The sequence below is a fragment of the Lissotriton vulgaris genome, chromosome 2_1 (assembly GCF_964263255.1).
Source record: "Lissotriton vulgaris chromosome 2_1, aLisVul1.2, whole genome shotgun sequence".
In the NCBI taxonomy this organism is placed as follows: Eukaryota; Metazoa; Chordata; class Amphibia; order Caudata; family Salamandridae; genus Lissotriton; species Lissotriton vulgaris.
The window spans coordinates 252,083,646-252,099,288 of record NC_141687.1 but is presented as its reverse complement, the minus strand read 5'-3'; positions in this window follow the sequence as shown (position 1 = coordinate 252,099,288).

Below are 15,643 nucleotides of genomic sequence, written 5' to 3'. Positions count from 1 at the left end.
GGTATCACCTAAAGTATTAGCAATGAATGGGGTGAATCAGCAATTGCTTAGCAGGGCTGTGTAACTTCAGCATTTCTGCCCAATACTGCAGGCCCCAGCAGACAGGAGCCCGGGTGATTGCTTTAACAAGGGGGGTGGGAGTAAACTGGCCTACCTGACGTAGAGGGAGCGCTTCTGGCTTGTGCGCAGAGACCCCGAACCCGAGCTGATAATGCTGTTTATCCTCTGCTCCCATAGATCGTGTATGATTGCTTCAAAGCGGCTGTACTTGGCAAGGGAAAACACGAGGAATGCGTGTCAAAACGGACAGTCACCATTTCTGTAAGAACGGGGCAGTGAGATTCCAATGCACTCAAAGAAAATCGGAGGGGGGACGCTTCAGTTCGGTTCTGAGTCTCTTCTGAGACGGTGGCGGGAAGTCACGGTGGAAATGCGGAGACTGAGGTAGCAGGAAAATATTCACTCCGGCGCGAGCAGTCTCCTGTTCATCCACTCCGCAGACACCAAGTCAGAGCGAGAGCTCACTCTCAGGCCGGGGCTCCTTTCACACTGGTAATTACGAGCGGAAAACGTTGCGTCTGTTGTCATCGCACACAACAGGGAGGAGACGGGAGCAAATGGATCGCTGACGGCGGGAGGAGGGCGAGATAACTCCTCGACGAGAGGGAGGGTGTGGGGGCGGGACTTAAAAAAAGAGACAGAAACGCCCACAAATCGCGTCGTGACGGGGAAAGAGTGATTGACAACCATCTCTTCCAATGGCTAGCCTCCATTTATGGAGCTAGCCAATGGAAGAGAGAGGCGGGACAAAACCCCGTACTGTCTAACATAAGATTTCGCCTGCGCGAACACTGCTGCGCAGTGGACGCCAGGCGAAACCTAAAAAGCTAGGATGTAAAACTGCTGGAATGTTTGCAATCAGTCTCGCATTTGTAAAAGTTTGAGCTCTTAGCATTTAAAATGACATTTTGTTTTATTTTATTTTAGATTTTTTTATTTTCACTGGAGTAATTATATTTAATGCGCCGATCCAGTGCAGCAACAGTGGCCTCAAACCACAGTGTTCAAATCCAACTACGACAATGACCAGACCTCCATTAAACACGTAGGAGGGGGAAGTTCACCGCTCCCGCATCTGCTGAAATGCTGTGTGTGCCAATGCAGATGGGGAAAGTGTAGGAACAGATGCCCTCAGAAGCCTCTAATGAGTCAGGGTTGGGGAAAGTGCGATACTGTAAATGCAAACAGAGATGCCGACTTTGGCCCTACGGAACCAAGTTCTAGTCTTGGCGTGGACTGTATAAAAAACATGTCTATGTTAAAAATTAAAAGTAAACTTTTAATAAATATTGTTAAACAATATTACACAAGGTTCACAAAAGAAAACGAGTGGGAAGTACACCGTGCCATGAGTGCAAATGCATGTGTGCCAATGCAGGAGAGGGAAGTGCATGGAACAAGCACCCTCGGAAGCAACTGATGAGCCAGGGTTGGGGGAAGTGTATAGCTGTGCCTGCAATGCCAGCTACGATGAAAAAGTAATTAACAAAAGAGTGCTTTGAAACTGTAAATAAAACATACAGAGTAATGTTACATGTAAAAGGGGCTGTCCTCATGTGAGGTAACAGCAGAAGAGAGGGAGGTATTAAACAGGAAGAAGGTAGTACTGCTAACAAAATAAACCAATGAAATAAAAAGAATTCCAAAAGACACTGCAAGGAACCAATAAAATGTATGGGTGGAACATGGTTAATGCCCATCTCCTGAATACAGCATGTCTCGAAGCGACAGCGCAAGCGCTGCCTAGGCGAGACCTAAAAAAAGACAGGACATTAATGGAAAAAATAAATAATACACCTGAGAGGGAAAAGTCATGGAAATTCACTAGGGTGGGAATCATGAATATATTAACATTTATGGCCTAAAATTACCCAGGTCCTCAATGCCCAATTAAAAAGAGAGCTTTCTACAGTGTTTGAAATCCAAAGCAATAGATGTGGCCTTCCTGCGGGAGACTCATTTGGTCTTAAAGGAAATACCACAATTGCGCTCTTATTGGTACCCTTCTCAATGTCACTGGACATGCAGCAATAAAACTAAAGGGATGACCATACTCTTAAGAAGGGGCCTAACCTTTACCTAGAAACAAAGTACACAGACAAGGAGGGTGGATACATAGGAACCAGAGGCTGGATAGGACAATTAACCATATTGCATAGGACAATTAACAATAACTTGCCTACTGCTTCATGCACCTAATGAAGCGAAAGAAAGATTCTTCTCTGGTTTCTTTCCCAAGGTAGTACGCTTTTCAAAAGGCAGCCTTACCATAGGGGAAAGATTTTGATTCAATATTACACCCTAAGGAAGATAGATCATCAGTAAGACTGGCGTGCTCAAAGGTTCCACCATTTCTTTTACAAAGGACAACAGACATGAACTTCCTGAATATTTGTCATGAGTGTGAACATTTTCACATCAATGTTTGTCTCACAATTTCACTTCATCTGTCTCCAATTTATATCAACATAGCGATCAGGCTTCATAACAGATCCCTCGGTGATAACACAAAGCTAGTAGCAATGCTCATGGAAGTGGCAGAAAGGATAAAGAAGAAATTAGTTCTTCTCTCATTTGATGCGAATAAAGCCTTTGAAAATATTGACTGGCATTACATAAAAAAAGCGCTAAACAAAACGCAAATGGGCCCAATAATGAAAAAAGAGTTTATTCAATCTAAGAACAATGAGCCCTCAACCAAAATAAAGGTGAACAGAGAGTACTATACACTAATATCAATACCAAGACGAAGACATTAGGGCTGCCTACTTTTTGCTTTAAAATTTGGAACATCAATGAAGCTCATTTCCCCCGAAATACTTCATAATCTGCATAAACTTCTGTAATAAGGAACATAAGTTGCCACTATTTGTTCAAGTCATCCTTTGCTTAATTTCAGATCCAGAGCAAAAAACCACAAGTGCCCACACACTCGTATTTTTATAATGCAATTATTCCAAAAGACCAAATAAAAAAATTCATTAAATCTGGTCAGGTACTTTTATTTATACCTATCACTTATGTTTTTTTTCGAAAACTTATTCTTTTTGGCAAAAGAAGATACACATGTATGACATTACATTACAAACGGAGCAAATTTAACAAAAAATGCACATAAAGCAAAAATACATCCAGCTAACAGAAAACATTAAACATTAAAATTTCATTCATTTCATCGCTGTTTGTAAATCAATTTCTTATTTTAAAAAAAAGCAACGTCAAATGACGAGAGCAGCACAGCATATGTCTATTTTTCTGTAGCACTTGATATAGTTAACTCTTGAGGGTGTGCCGACGCGTTTCAGGTTCGAGTACCCAGTTCTCAAACCCTCATCAGGGCTTTGTTATTTTTCTGTATAGGATGCAAGAAAACAATAAAGTTTTATTGACAACCTGTATGCCTCAAGTCTACCATTCCTTGTCTATAGAGTCATCAAATTGTAACTGTATACTTTGGTCAGGCGGGAGCTGTTTCCATGTGTGTCACTGAAGACGTGGTATTAAATGGGTCTCAAGTTTTATTTCTAAAAAATGAATAAAGGCGCAAACCATGTAAGAATGCTGGCCACAACACAACGTTTCATAGCGCTCAAACGCTCGTATCTCGAGTCTACATACCTCCATGTGCACCATTCGGCGCCTCTTTGGAGGGAAGGAAAGGGTCGGGGTCACTGTCTAAGTGATCCTGTTTAGAGAGAAAGATTCGTATGTGATATTCTATCGCTTTACTATAAATGTGGATGAACTCCGCATATGCATCGCCAAATGTCCCATACCTTTTACGTGTGTCCTGAATTGTGAAAAAGGTTGTTTGTCTTTTTGGCAATAACCGCTTGTTCAATCCAGGACCTATCAAAAATGGAGGACCGGTTACAGTAATAGGGCCCAAGCATGCTTAGAGTCACCAGTGTCTAAGTGCACATGTCGTTTTGCAATAGTTATGTTCAGCGAACATTGAGCTGAACTGCCTTGAATTGAATTGAACTGAATTGAGTTGAGCTGGCTGCCTGTCTTTCCTCGTATTTTCAAAGAAACAAGTGAATAACGACACATGGTACCGAGCCTTAATGGAAGATCCGACAAAACAGATCCAGAGACTGATTACCAAAGTGTTGGAGCAAGGTAAAGATGATGGATTCCTGTGCCCTAAGGAATTTGACTTTCTAAATAAGAAGTTTCCCAGAATCCCGATATTATATATTTTACCCAAGATCCATAAGAGTCTAGTTGAACCCCCGGGGGAGACCAATAGTATCTGGTTGTGACTCGTGCCTTGAGCCAATATCAAAATACGTTGACTTTTTTCTCAAGCCCTTCCTCAAAAATGTCAGGTCTTACCTCAAAGACACTACAGATTTTCTGATGAAGGTGGAAGGAACAACATCTGATCCCCTTACACAAATAATGGTGACCATGGACGTGACGTCCCTTTATACGCAGATCCCCCAGGAGGAGGCCCTTGAGGTGATCAAGCTGTATTTAGAGATGAGAGAAAAGCCACACTGGGTTCCCACGTGCTTCATATTGCGACTTGCAGAAATAGCTCTAAAAAAGAACTATTTTTTATTTAATGATCAGTTCTATATGCAAGTCAAGGGCACTGCCATGGGATGTCCTTATGCCCCAAAAATGGCAGTGCTCCAGCCACCAATTTAAACACTTTATAAATGATGTACTGATAAGGGGAGCTATAAATAACCCGCTTGCCTATCCCTAATGGGAAGGATGGGAAGGATAGCACTTATGAAGATGGTAATCTTGCCCAAACTTCTTTACTTATTTATAAACATACCCGTAATTTTAAACAAACACCTTTTTAAAATGCTAATATCTCACATGATCACATTAGCTTGGGCAGGCAAGCAACTTAGAGTACGCTGGGAAACTCTTAAACTACCACATGAGCATGTAAGGATAGTTGCACCAGCATTTTATTACCATTATGCCCAGGCACATTTTGCCCATTATTCACTAAGCCCATCCCCATATAGGATACACATTGTGATAGAACACGACACAGCCCAACCACTTGCACTGCAGGCAACCATAGGCCAGAAACTGACGTGTAGACCTTCTGAAATTAACACTGTCACAAGCATGCATCGGATAAGACTAAACCACCCAATCCTATCCCCCCAGAACAATCAATTACCCAACATTGTTGCATGCAGGGCACCAACCCCGTGTCTCATCTCTACCTCACACCAACCCACAATTACAAAGCTGTACTACATCATACAAGGCAAGGACCCAGGAGGGATGGAAGTTGGAATTAGGAAGCAAAACCACTAATGGGGATTGTACAGTAGACTTACTATCTGACTACAAAGATAGACAATATATAGAGGATGGGGGATGGAGTGAGGTGAGAGGAAAGGGTTGTGTTAATTGTTATGAAACATTGTTGGTTAGTGACAGTAGCTATCAAAATGGCAGTAACAAAAAAATTCAAAAAGGTATGTGTACCCTGTAACTACACCTTTTAATAAGGAATAAAGGAATAGTGTGGGCTACCAAAGTTTTAAAATCATAATTTATATTTTACATTTACATAATGTGGTAATACATGTACTTTAGAGCACACAAAAATAGAAATAACCTCTATGAGAAGAATTACAAGTTTAAACATGATTTTGCTTCCTAATTGCTGTACACAGTCCAAGCATTACCATTTAAACTTCCTAAAGCGATATTGGATTAAATGCAGAAGGAGTTATTGTTCTTTGGGTAGAAGGAGAGCACCCAGAGAGTCACTAAGAATATACTCTACCACAACAGGGGAGGGAACGGTAGGAATCCAAAACATATAAGCCTACATTCAGGTGGCTCATAGCCAACCAGCTCAGGTCTGGAATTTTAACCCAAGAAATAAACCATAGGTGCTTGTGGAACCATGTTAACCCACCACTGTTGGGAGACCTATTCTCAGGAATGGAAGTTGGCCCAAGAGAGGGAATTCATTAAAGCCTAATAATTACCCAAGAAAACTAATTACATCTAATTCAACTACTACATTTGACAAACACCTATAAGGAGTTGGTGGGCAGGGAGAAAGCCAAACTGGAGACAATGTTCTCAAACAGACAAAGGTGGAAAGGCACTAAATAGCTCTGTCGCCACTTATGCAATTTACAGCCACTACATAAACACAAGTGTATAACTAACTGGAAAAGTGACTTAGGGACTGAGGTTCCAGAAGAAACATGGTATAAAATAATTGCCAAAGCAGCCAAGTCATCCATTTGTGTGCATTATAAGGAAAACATATACAAATTCATGCTCAGATGCCAACAAGTTAGAAAGCAATGTTCGGAGGCTCAGATACATCTTGGTAAAGATGTGGCAGTGCTGCAACTGTACAGAACTTTATTAGAAATAAACTATATCTCAAATTAGAGTTATAACCATGATCACCCTCACTCTCTGACCACTAGCATTACTATTTGGTGACACGGGCGAGAATAACACACAGCCACTACATACACCTGTGACCAAACTAATCCCTATTTGCACTTGGTGGCCAGACTGTCAGTCCCAAACATCTGGAAATTGCAGACTACTTTCCTACTACACGTGATAGGAAAATGTTCGGAATAGTAATGCCATGGAGAAATTATCAGGCATCCTACATGATACAGTAAATACGTTTGAGAAGGTTTGATTGTCATTTAAGATATCCATTACAAGTGCCTGAGTTTGATGAGGGTAACCAGCCACTATGTGAGGGGTATTGCATCACTCTCAATTATGAGAAACATCTTCCTCCTCCGAGGTAGATGGTCAATACCTTCTTTACTCTGAGCTATCTTATGGCCATAATAGAAGCTCCTATCACAACAAGACTGAAGAATGAAGAGACACATTTGTTCCATGAGAGTCAGAAATGATAACTGTAAAAGTAATACTTAAATATGAAAGCATTTTGTAATATTGCCCATCTTCCTGTAACTGTGAAATTAAAAAGAAATTGCAAAGATAAAGTTGTTAGGAAAAAAAACATAGCTCCGCTTGGGAATTGATCTTCATTGTGTGAAATTAATGTGCCAAATATCAGTTACTGAAGTAAGCCTCACCAGCTCATTCATGCTTCCATTGGAGAGTCAGATTTGCAAAGAGTTCCTAGTCAATATAGTTGGAGGTCAGGCCTGGTGTTATTCAACCTATTGCCTCCTTCATTACATGAACCACAATATTCTTTTGAAAGCAGGATGGTGAGAAAAGACATGAATGTTAAAAACTGAGGTGTTTCTTTCTTATTGCTTTCCACTCGCAATCAAGAAATTAGGATTGGCTTAAATGCATCATCAAAGATAAAAATTATCTATAGTGCACTATAAGTCTGCAGGAGCAGGAGGCTTGTTAAATGCTTACCTTTGGAAATTCCTCAGCATGAAATTTGGAGAACGACTAGTAAAATGCGGATTACTGTGTGTGTCAAAGCACATGCAATTCTGGATGAAGGAGAAAAACCTCTGTCTCAACAGAAGTACAATACCATAAGCAGTGTCCATTGTCCTGTGAAAAACACTGACCCCAGTCCAGCGGCTAAATGACATTTTAGTTATATTCATTAGGTAGGTTCATTAGGAAGAAATGACCAGGTCCGTGGTGATGCCTGACTGAAAGTAGTGCATTAGTATCCATGTAGGCACCCAAAAAATGATTAAAAAACTATAGATAATTCAAAAGAAAGAAGACAAGAAAATTTATTACATACAGCCTCTTTGAAATTTCTCTACTACCTTCCAGTTAAACTGAGAATCAAATGCTAAATTCTCCAGAAAGTCCTCAACCCCATATTCGAAGTTCATGTGGTGCGTGTATTACCCTTTGCCAATGGCATGAACACTAAATGAAATCAATTCATTTAATGGATGGGTCGTTGGCCCAGATCTCTTGGAGATGGCAAGATACTGGATTGGAGTGTATGTTCATGTATATATTCTCGCTGACCCCTCTCCTGAGGTTCCCCAAGAAAATGAGTGAAATTCTGACGTGCTGTCTCATCAACATGGCTTTGGCTTAGCCTAATTACATCTGGTTCTCAGATACACTTGCCCACCTTGCAAGCCGCAAGATCCCTGTCCATTGAAGGGTAAATACTATTGTACCCTATTGCTGATCTCAAGGCCAGGGTTCCTGACAAGGTCTTCTTTAAACTATTATTTAAACTTCTAAATCTCTCCCTGGAGGACTTGCATGTTCCCTAAATTGCCAATCATACTCCACCAGAACACAATTCAAGATCAAAGGGCTAGGATTCTGCTTCTGTGCACTAGCAAAGGATATAATTCACCGCACAATGTTGTGTCTTTTTTGTTTCAACCAACTGAGCAGAGGGTACAGGTCAACCTATGTGTCTAAGCCTAAGAGACCAGATACGACTGCTAGCGCTGAGCCCCACACCTGTTTTTCTGCCCCTCTTCATCCCTTTTTCTCATCCATCATCTCAACTATTCATCCATCATCCCTACTCCCCATTCCTCATCCATCATCCATCCTCCCTACTCCTCATCCATCATCCATCATCCCTACTGCTCATTCCTCATCCATCACCCATCATCCCTAATCCACATCCATCATCCCTACCCCTCATCCATCTTCCCTACCCCTCATCCATCATCCCCACTCCTCAATCCTCCTCCATCACCCCTATTCCTCATCCATCATCCCTACCCCTCATCCATCATCCATACCCCTCATGCATCATCCCACTCCTCATTCATCGTCCCTATTTCTCATTCATCATCCCTACTACTCATCCATCTTCTATCATCCCTATGCCTCATCCATCAACCCTAATCCTCATTCCTCATCCATCATCCCTACTCTTCATTCATCATCCCTTCTCCTCATCCATCATCCTTAATCCTCATCCATCATCCCTTCTCCTCATCCATCATCCCTGCTCCTCATTCCTCATCCATCATCCCTACTACTCATCCATCATCTCTACTCCTCATCCAGCATCCATCATCCCGGCTCCTCATTCCTCATCCATCATCCCCACTCCCCACTCCTCATTCCTCATCCATCATTCTTATTCCTCATCCATTATCCTTACTACACATCCATCATCTATCACCCCTTCTCCTCGTCCATCATACCTACCCCTCATCCATCATCCATACCCCTCATGCATCATCCCCACTCCTCATTCATCGTCCCTATTTCTCATTCATCATCCCTACTACTCATCCATCTTCTATCATCCCTATGCCTCATCCATCATCCCTACTCTTCATTCATCATCCCTTCTCCTCATTCATCATCCTTAATCCTCATCCATCATCCCTTCTCCTCATCCATCATCCTTAATCCTCATCCATCATCCCTTCTCCTCATCCATCAACCCTACTCCTCATCCATTATCCATCATCCCTGCTCCTCACTCCTCATCCCTCAGTCATACCAGCACATTTCATTGTCATTGTTGTGAAACACACCTTCACACTGATTGGTTGGCAACATCCTACCAGAGTTAAGAGAAAGGACTGCATTCTATTGACCTAGCCACTGAAAAACAGCCTCCCCATTGCTTGTGCTAAGTGAAGACTGAGGAGGAAAGGAAATACACCTGAGTGTTGGTTTCCAGTGAATTCAAGGCTGTACAGCATTTTAGTGAATTCAAGGCTGTACAGTATTTCATTTTATTTAAGTAAGTGTTTTTCTGTTTACACTGGCATCTGCAGAAAGCTCTGGTGGTTTTGCAAAGACAATGGACCCTCCTAGGTCCATAAATCAGCAGTTGAAGAAAGGGTTATACAGTTCCTCCGAAAACCATTCTGGTTTCAGTTTCATATGTAAGAAAACAATATTTAATATGAACACTGTAGATAGTGCAATCCAATTCATCTGAAACCTTTTCAGATTTCCTTTATATTTGTGAGAAATAAAATGTTTTCCTCTGAGATGCCTTTAGGTCTGAGAGCTGTATTTGTTCTCTTGCAGTTTGCAGATTTCAGGCCTGGAGAGCTTCAGTGAATAGGAAACCAGGAAGAGCAAGGCCTGAACAGAGGAAAAGTTCAAGGTGAATGCAGATTCAATTGCAAAAATAAGCCAGTCAGCCGTTTAAAATGTTTCATTTACAAACCCTTAATGTCAGCAGCATGCACTGTGGGTGTAACATCTATGATTTGCTCATAATTAACATGTATTAATTTAAAAACATATATATATTTACAGTAAACAATGGGGGCTGGGAGAATGTTAGTAAATTAGGGAAACTATCACCTTCATGTTTTCTTTTTTCATGTTAACACACGGCATCTGAATGGTCTTTTGACCTCTTCATAACTAATTGCCACATATTGTTTTGCTTTTTTAGTACAAACTGTTGAAAGACTATTTATTAGTAGGCATCACGTATGCAAAGTATAGACATTTTATTAAACCTCATATCTCAAGATTGTGATATTTTCCCAGCAGAATTCAACTTTTTGCACCAAGCTTTTGTATGGATATTTTTAGTTGCCTATCTATGGTTTTGTTGAAATCTGAGTTTCACATCATAGAAAGATTTGGTTGACTGTTTTTTGTATTTCCCTTTTTTTTCGCTTTGTCGGATTGCAACAATAGTTTTGAGCCAGCAATATTTTAATTTGTTGCTGTTAAATGGTGTCTGAAGTATTTTATGTAGATTCTGTATTGAAGCATTGTTGGCAGCACTCAACAATTTGCAGGCCGCATATTTGAATACTGTAATAAAAATGCTTCTAACACACATCTGTTTACATTAGCCTGACAATACCGCTAACAAAATCAAATACTTTTCAATCCAAAAGTGTCTACATTATTACCCTTAGTGCTTATTGTCACTCAGTGAACAATGCTCAATGCACCCCAGTAATGTACTGAAGACTTAAGTACTGTGAACACCACTCATCATCAGTGAACCCCAATGCTGCAGTGCACCACATCCTATTATTTTTATACTGTGACTCATGATGCATAATACCTGTTACTATTCTAGAACTGGGTCCATAGACTGCAGTCTTGCTCCTTTTTTGATAAACTATAGAGCCCCTAGAATTAGGCATAATGCTCTTCTGCTATTCTCTTATAGGACTAACGACTACAATTCAAGAGACAGTGCTTAATTATAGACAGGAATATACAGCAGATCTGTCTGACAGTCTAAATATTCTCAGGTGCATACCTCTGAGACCCACTAACACTACCACTCTCTCGGCTCTGTTTATATAGTCCTTACAGCAGTCACCAGATATATTTCTGATTGCCCATAATCTTGGATATTGGTTTGATATATATGCTGTAGCCCTCAACTATATCAGTAAATACAATTGTTCTACACAGAAATAAAAATGATCTTTCTCTGGCAGCACAAACTAGGCATATCTTTAAACTGTGGTAGTCACACCAGAACCGTCAAGACATCTAGGTCCTGATTTAAGTTTAAGAATAAGTGTGATTTCACTCCACCCGAATATATTTGGTCTGGTACCTGCATAAGTATTTTCAGGGTTCAGAAACATTGGACCTGATACTACCAGCCCAAATATTGCTTTGGGGACTGGTCTGTCCCTGGAAATTGCCTGGCTTCCCCTGCCAGACAACATCCTCCCTCACCCTCTGGCACTCTTCACATCCATCTCCATGTATACCCCCACCTGTATTTACTTCCACTCTCATTTACCATCTACCAAAATTAGATTATAAAAGCGAGTGTTAATCAATGCAATGGGGAATTTCAAACAGAGTTTCACCCCAAAAACTGGGTTAAATCACATAAATCCACTTACTTTGCTTTCAGGGCCTTAGTTGGCAAAGCACTACCCAACCAACAGCACTGTCTTCAAACACCAACATACAACCCATAACCACTCTGATAAGCTATAATAAATGGTGCACATCATAAATCCTTCAAAACTGCATCACAATTATCTCCCTTGATTGAGTTGCATATGTGGAAAGCACCTTAGACCACCCAGAAAATTGGCAATTGACCATCCAATCTGAAAATAGACTAGCCATGCAGTGCACCAATCTGTACATATAAAACACAAAAGAAAGTCTCCCACAAATAATTTCTAATATAAACATTGAACAAACTCTCTACTAACTTTACACATACAGACACCAATTTTCGATAGTTACAAATATTTGATGGGATTTCGCTGTCAGCTCGAAAAGGAGCCTAGAGAAGGCACTACTATGCTACAATAATATGAGTAGGTTCTACACACATTCCCATTGCACAATACATCAAACAATTATTGTCAGACCCCACACAGGTTTGGAATTTTACTATCTTATTTATGCCTCAGTGGGTATCCTATCATTCTGCCAGGTTTTTGGAGGGTACTACCTCTGCCACCGTGGCAGTTGACCGTTAGCTACATTTAGATTTCACCATCTCCCTGACTGTTAACATTGCCTGCTTGGTGGGAACCACTCTGCTATAAAAAGAAGCCTACATAATGACTGCTCCCTTCACAGCAGCCATGTTTGCTGAATGGGCCCCATGATAAGAGTGCCATCTTGGCAAAGAAAACTTGCTCCCGAAGCCGGATTTTTTCTCTTCTGACCAAATGCCAGACTTGCTGGGAAAATGCTTGATGGTGCCCAGCGGTCCTGTTGTGCAAAAGCCATCAGAGCAGGGATTACCACTAATAATGCAGTAATTCCCCCAGATGTGAATAGAGCAGGGAAAATGCGGGTTTGGTGTAGAGGGAGGAATGCTGTTTTATTTCTCACTACTGTTAGACCTACTCTTCTTAGGCTAGCATTAGAAATTCCCTTATGGATATTTAAATGGCAATTTCTGATCTGAAAGGAGTAATGTAGGCATATGTGAAATGTTTTGAATGGTAGTGTGAAATTCTGCTTACTGGTGTAGTTGGATTTTACATTACTATTTTAGAAATGCCATTTTAAGAAAGTGGGCTTTTCCCCGTGCTTATAACTCTAGTGCTTTGCAGCCTGACTCCAATCCATGTCTTGGCCTGGTTGACAGCTCCACTTTGTGCATACCTTTCAGACAGTCCCAATACAGGAAGGGCTGGGTGTGACAAGAGAGGCATCTGCATCCATCTGCATACTGATAGTCTTCCTGGGCTGGGAGAGGGGGAGGCGGGGTGCACTTACATTTGTATAGGCTGTATTGTCCTCACACAAAGGGCTGATATATCCCCTACGGAACGTCTGAAGCCAGGACTGGAATTTAAAGGGAGTGTTGTGCACTTGTAAGGTTTCTTTTGAGATCCATAGATCAAATAAATTTGGAGTATAAGAACAACTGCTCTGACCCCATGATTCCAGACACTGTTTGGGACTTGTAACCAAACGCTGTTGACAGAGGGCTGCTGTGCTACCATGGGAACCAACATTTGGACTACCTGCTATGTTGTGCTGATCTACTGCCTACTCTTTGGTGAGCTGCAAGATGGACTGCCACTTTGGAAACTACCTTATGTGCTGGCCTGCTGCCTGCTACCCTGCTTTTGTGCCCCCCCCCAGTTGTTCTCCAGGGGCTGGTTGGCTGGTTACTCCCCGGCTCATTGGGAAGCTCAGGATTCACTGGAGCTCTACTATAATGACCTGAAACCGGCCCCGGGACATTTACAAAGATCAGCGTGTGTTCAGTGCCCATGTGCTAATGTTGCTTTCAGGACCAGGGTGTGCTGAGTGCTCCTTCAATAGCTCTGGTCAGTGCAATTGTGTGTCGCCTGAATTGGGAACCCTTTGCATCATCTGTTTAAGGCTTGGCAAGTCAATATGACATTAAACTGTGCACACAGGCCCTTTAGAGGAAGGCCTGAGACAGGTTTGAAAGGATGTGGGTGTTGCAAGTAGTGCTGCAGGCCCACTAGTAGCACTTAATTTGCCGGCCCTGGGTATATGGGATACCACTGTACAATGGACCCACAGGTAAACTAAATATGCCTAACAGGAGCAAGCCAATCATACCATATTTAAAGGAGAGAGCACATGCACTTTATTAGCAGTGGTAAAGTGCCCAGAGTCCTAAAGCCAACAGCAAGAGGGTCAGGAAAATAGGAGGTGGAAGGCATACCATTTTGTGATGAGCTGCATAAAGGGCGTGGTTCAACAGTGCCCCATACCAAAAATTGCCTCCAGTATGCCTGTGCCAACCTTTTGTCATGCAGGTCTCATATGACCATACACCCTTAGTGTGTCAGTGGCAGTATTTTGTCACAGTTCCCAGTTATGTTAAGAATTATCTCCAGTGTGCTGCACCAGTATTTAGCCAAAGGTGCCTCTATAAGCTGAGAACTACCTTAGGTATGGCTGTTCCAAAGGTCAACTCACAAGCATAACACCACTCACGTGTTGTCACTCATTCAGCATGTCCACAGCATACCTTTAAAAACATTTTACTTACCTCATCTGACAGGGAGGTCACATTCCAGTTCCTGATACGCCATTTTCCATTACACTAATAGTGAATAATATGTAATTAATCACTGTTAGCGTAATAAAAATGGGCCAAAGAGAATGATGGAGCAGTCCCTTTGTTCTTGGCACAGATTTTGCCACCTCTGAGGCCAGGGGTCTTAAATGCAGTACCAGGAGTTACAAAGAGCAAGCTGGGGGTCACAAATGACATCCATGGGTGATGCAATATTATGTCTCAGTAGATCTCTTTATAAATGTATTTTATGCTTTGTGAATCACAAAATAGAATTTGAGATCCTAAACTTAGTTATACCATTATGTTGGAGAAGCCGACCCTATGCAAGGGCTTGTATTTCTATTCAGCCATCATAGTGCAGATAAAATGTTCATGGAATGCACTCATATAGTTCAAGAGGCCTACCCTACATCTCTTGTTGGTCTTGATTGCAGTCAGCCTATATTGAGGGGGTCACTTTCCCTTGTGTCTTGGCCTCAGTAAATCTACCCACTTCACTAGTACCCAACTCTTCTGAACGTAATTAATTTATTTGTGTGACTGCACATTCTTATAGGAATCTATCTACAAAAATTATTTATTTATTTATTTTTTATTAAACAGTTCGACAAAAGTACAACAAATTAGTTGCAAGCAGGCTGCATCTTCTATCACTGAGACCAATCACATTTTGCAAAATAAAAGCACAATTAGTACCTGAGTTAATTTAAGGGGTATCAAAAGTGTCAGAGTCCTCCTGACAGCTTGGCGGGAGACAGATGTCGCCTCTATATCGGTTTCACGCTCCCCATACCTTAATCCATTTTCCTGGGCATCCCCTTGCTATGAAAACTGACTTTTCTCTGTACATGCACAAGTCTAGATCTTCCTTCTACTACCCCAATTGGAGCGATTGACTAGCCCCCCACAGCTGTGCGATGTTACGTTTCGCGATCATGAATGCAAGAATAGCCCATTGTGTGGTATATGTATTTAGATCCGTAGGCTCCCAGACATTTAATATGCATCTTCGAGCTTCCGGCTGTATGTCCACCCCCAATACAGATCGCAGTGTGCAGTGGATGTCTGTCCAATAACGTTCTATGTGTTGACAGTATGTGTATGAACGTTCCCAGTTCCCCGCACCCCCATCTGCACTCCCCACTTTCCGCCTGTCCCATTCGAACCAGGCCGGAACCCGTTACATAG